A 4,689-nucleotide genomic window follows, 5' to 3' on the forward strand; every position below is an offset into this window, starting at 1 on the left:
CTTTGAAGGTTGCTCACTTCGCTAGATATATCCTTTAGATGAAGAACTTCTGGCTCTAGCGATGGCCCGTGCCACCTGGCCAGAAAAACCCCTTCGCTCTGACCAATTTTCGATAGTCTGAAAGCAGTCAGGTTCAGAGCAGGGAGATTCCAAAGATATCTCGTGAAGTGGGGTTGTATGAGCAGGTCTGCTCTCATAGGAAGGGTCCTCGGAACGTCTACCAACCAGAAGAGAAACTCCGAGAACCAGTGGTTTGAAGGCCAAAACATGGGGATGAGAGTCATCCTCGTCCCTTGTGAGGCCGTGAACTTGCGTATGACTTCTCCCAGAATTTGAACGGGGAAAAGGCGTAAACATCTATTCCCGTCCAATCCCAGAGAAGAGCATCTATCGCAACTGCCCCCGGGTCGAGTACAAATGAGCTTTACAGAGGGAGCCTCGCTGTTCTTGAGGTCGTGAAAAGATCCACAAGATGGCGACCCCAAAATTTCCAAAAATCTTGGCAAACCTCCTGATGAAGGGTCCATTCCTTCGGCAGGAGTTGATGGCGCCAACAGAGCAGGTCTGCTCGAACATTTTCGACCCCTGCAACAAAACTTGTGAGAATCGAAATGTTGCGAGCATAGGCTCAAAGAATAATCTCTCTTGCAAGGCTGAACAGGGAACAAGTATTGTCTCTTGAGGTAATCCAATGGCGTAGTGTTGTCCGAGTTTACTAGAACTACACGATTGCAACTTGGACCTCGAAGACTTGGAGAGCTAAAAGATAGCCGCCAAATCTTTGATGTTGATGTGCCAGGACACCTGTTCCTCTCTCCAGGTTCCTAACACTTCCTCTCCCCTAGTGTTGCCCCCCAACCTGTTGACGACCCGTCGGAAAAACAACACTAGGTTGGGGTTCAGAAGCTTGAGGGAGATCCCTTTCTGCAATTTCCGTTGGATCGAGCCACCACTACAGATCCTCTTTTATAGAAGGAAGAATTCTCAATTCCTCTTTCAAGTCTTCCTTGCTTTGCCAGTTCTCCACAAAAAGAACTGAAGAGGCCTGAGATGCAGACTCCCAGAAAACAAACTTCTCCAGCGAGGAAATGGTCCCCAGCAGACTCATTCATTCCTTCACCAAGCATGTTTCCTTTCCCAAGAAGGCCGAAACTTTTTCGTACATAGAAGTTGCCGTTCTTGCGACGGAGACGCTATAAAAGCCGCTGAATACATCTGAATTCCCAGACACAATGGACAGTGGGGATCAGCTGCGACTTTTCCACAGACCAGAAGTCCCAGGGACTTCACGAGTTGCAGAGTCAACTGAAGGTCCTCCAGATACCTTCGCCGACGGACGCTCGAATCAACCAGTCGTCCAAGTAGAGTGAGATCCTGACGTGCGACAGATGCAACTGCATCGCAACGCGTTTTTCATGAGAAGTGTAAACACCCTCGGAGCAAAATGTGACGCCAACAGCATCTGGTGTTCCCAGGCGGTCAACCATCCAAGTCACCCATCCAACGTGCTTAACTTTGCTGATCGGACGAGAAGCGGTGTTTTCAACGTGGTATGGCTGTTGTGCAGAGTCCAAAGCAGAGAGCCCTGAACTGGTACGTCTAGTCCCCAAGACAACCTGAGATACTTCATCGAACGTGGATGAATTGGGGCGTGAAGATAAGTATCTTGGAGATCCAAAGATACCATCCAATCCCCGGGATGAAGGGCTCCTAGTATTGACTGCGAGGTCTCCATCTTGAACTTTTCCTTCGGACCAAGTTGTTCGACCTGTTGACGTCCAAGACGGGTCTCCAGCCTACTGAAAGTTTTGGGACTAGAAACAATCTGTAGTAAAATCCCGGGAACACCGAGTCCAAGACCTGTTCCACTGTTCTCCGCTCGAACATCTGTTCGAGCAGGTCAAACAATTTTCTGTTTGACAGGAAGGCAGTTGGGAAACAAAAAACAAGGAGAGGAGACAGGAAGGGAATCAAGTAACCTCTCTCTAACAGTAGGAGGGACCAAATGTCTGCCCCTCTCTTTTTCCAGGCTTGTGCAAAATGAAGCCTGGTTGCTAATGGAGTCTGGAGATGAAAGGAGTCACTTGCTACCTCTCTTGGAAGTGACATTCCTTCAGGAAAAAACTCTTCTCGTGGTGCGGGTCTCGTGTTGCTTCCCATGGAAGCCCCTTTGTTTTATGCAAACATTTAGCTTTCGTTTTACTTTTTTGTATCATTGAGATCGGTGCATTTGTTATGGAGGAGATGCAGTTTGAATGTCGATAACTTTAGTTTTGAGAAAAACGATATTTTTGCTTCTCTGTGTATTTATTTGCTTGTGTTACACAGTTTGATGTTTTTATGACATATTTGAAAAGCCAAAAATATAACAATAGACTTGCAAAGTAATATAACTTCGTTAAATGAAGCTAGATGAAGCGAGTGTCAAAAACACGGCTCAGGTTGGGCAGCGACGTCTTACTTAGTCAAGCTCTGAGCTGCTACTGACTGACTGCCACTGACTGCCCTGCGGCATTCCTGTCTTTCGCTGATGCGCACTAGGTCCACAGGGTTGCCATAGATCGCATTAGATATTATTATTTCATAGCTAAAAGGAAATTACTACCGATATACTGACATTATCATTACATTATACGAAAAAAGTAATTTTGTCTATGATAGGGTTACTGTTTTTGTTTATAACTCCTAACTATGGCGAATTTAATAAAACTTTCTGAGAAGATAGTCAGGAAATGTATGATGCCATATATAAAATATCCCAGAAAATTTAGATTTTTCGATTTTTTCGTCAAACGCTCCCCTTAAGACAAAGACAACTGCGAAGGTGGAGAGAGAGGAGCTGAAGGTTGAAAAGTCTCAGGAAACAGATCCTTAAGTAAAATAGCCAGAGTCTGATAATCAGAGGAAGAAGAAGACGAAAGATGTTTCTCTTCATCCAAAGGCTGTGACGAAAGAGGATGTTCTTCCCCAGCTGGCGGGTCTTGAGTGAGTGGTGAAAGTAGTTCCGATTAAGCGGGAACTCCCGCGAACGAAGAAGTCGTCAACTAGAGCGATAGTAAACATAAAAATGTGGAACGCCACGCGTGTCATCCTTGCGCAAGAGCCATGCTAATCTTCTCTGAAGTCGTGGCTAAATTAAGAAGGACATCAGATGTTGAAGCGGGTAGTTGTGCGTCATGATGAACAACTGGAGCGGCGTCAACACAAGACTTGAAGCTATACGGGCGAAGCGCGAGCGTCATGGCGTGACGCGCGAGAGGCTCCGTGGCAAGTACTAGAAGAGAGTCACAGCGTGGCGCGCGATAGCGTCATGGCTAGCGCGCGCGGCGTCAAGGTGAGGAGGCGTGAAGCGTGAGAAGCGCGCGAAGAAGAGCAAGACGCGCTCCTGGCGCGAGTCAAGAAAAAAGGCCAACACCTCAAATCGGGAAGACGATTAGGAAGCCACTAAACACACTCTCTAGAAGACAGAGAAACCCCAAAACATCTAGCAGACAAGGAAGATGAAGCAGGAGACGAAGGTGAAAGTCTGTACCTCTTAACAGGCAGTTTCGAATCTTAAAAGGTTCATGAGAGCATCCAGCTGTTGTTGCAAACCCAACAAAATCTTACGCGTTGGAGAAGCAACTCTCTCGGGAGAAGGGCTGAACCTGAGAGAAGGAAAGGGGCGAGAGACGTATACTTCCTTCTCACAGGGGAAGAAGCTCTAGCCCTTGCCTTAGCGCGACAGGGGGTCGAGTAGCGTCATCATCGAAAAACACTTTATTCTCTTCTGCGGAGGAATATCCACGCAACTTTCGGGAAGAGCACAAACGTCTAGAGGAAGAGGGCGTGAAGCGTCCTCTCCTCTAAGCTTCTCTTAAGAGGGCGAGAGTCCAACCGAGAGCTCCAACCCCGTGGCGGGAGGGCGTGTCGGAGGACGAGAAGCAATCCTTCAGGATGCGTGCCTGTGCACGATCCCTGGCAGCCTGGGTAGCGTCATCAGGACCTGCCGAAGGGACGCCAGATCGGTGGGAAGCCCCCGTAACCCTCATGCGGCTTTCGACATGCCCCCTCCCTGGTCCTGGGAGTCCGACAGAGGTCCAGGCCTAGAGGCATTATAGGGCCGATCTGACGCCCCCTCCACAACACTAGGGGCACTAGCACTAACACTATGCGTTTGAATTGCATTCACTTTAGTTTCAAGAGCACGCATTGACTCCACACGAGAGCCAGGGAATTACCTTCTGCAGCAACAAACTACAGGGTTAGTACTAAAATTTACTACAGGGTTACTAGTAGGAGAAAACCCTGACTGTCCATCTAAGGATGCACTCTAGGAGGAAGATCTCCTCAGCCTATCACGCTCCAATTTAAGCATATAGGCTTCATATTTCTTCCACTCACCCTCAGATAATCCCACACATTCATTATACCGATTATCATAGAGCATTGAACACCCTTACATATCATACATAAAGTGTGAGGAACTATCGAAGTCTTCGATAGCCTCACCTTACATTCACCCAAGCTACAGACTCAATAGCTAGAGGTAAGACATCTTAATTATAAGAAAAGTCAAAAGCAAAAATCAAAAACGGTCCACAAAGAGCGTATGCCAAGTCACAGATCCAGTCGAATACCAAAAAACAACCAAAATACTTAAGTGACAACAAATTTCGAAATCCAAAAGGCGGAGGAACTGACAACAGG

At 47.3% G+C, this 4,689-nt stretch overlaps 1 pseudogene; it reads right to left on the reverse strand.

Annotated features, from left to right (window-relative positions):
- Positions 1-3,063: 3,063 nt before the first annotated feature.
- On the reverse strand, positions 3,064-3,155 carry LOC136837141 (U6 spliceosomal RNA; annotated as a pseudogene).
- Positions 3,156-4,689: the final 1,534 nt, after the last annotated feature.

This window comes from Macrobrachium rosenbergii, chromosome 57 (genome assembly GCF_040412425.1).
Source record: "Macrobrachium rosenbergii isolate ZJJX-2024 chromosome 57, ASM4041242v1, whole genome shotgun sequence".
Taxonomy (NCBI): Eukaryota; Metazoa; Arthropoda; class Malacostraca; order Decapoda; family Palaemonidae; genus Macrobrachium; species Macrobrachium rosenbergii.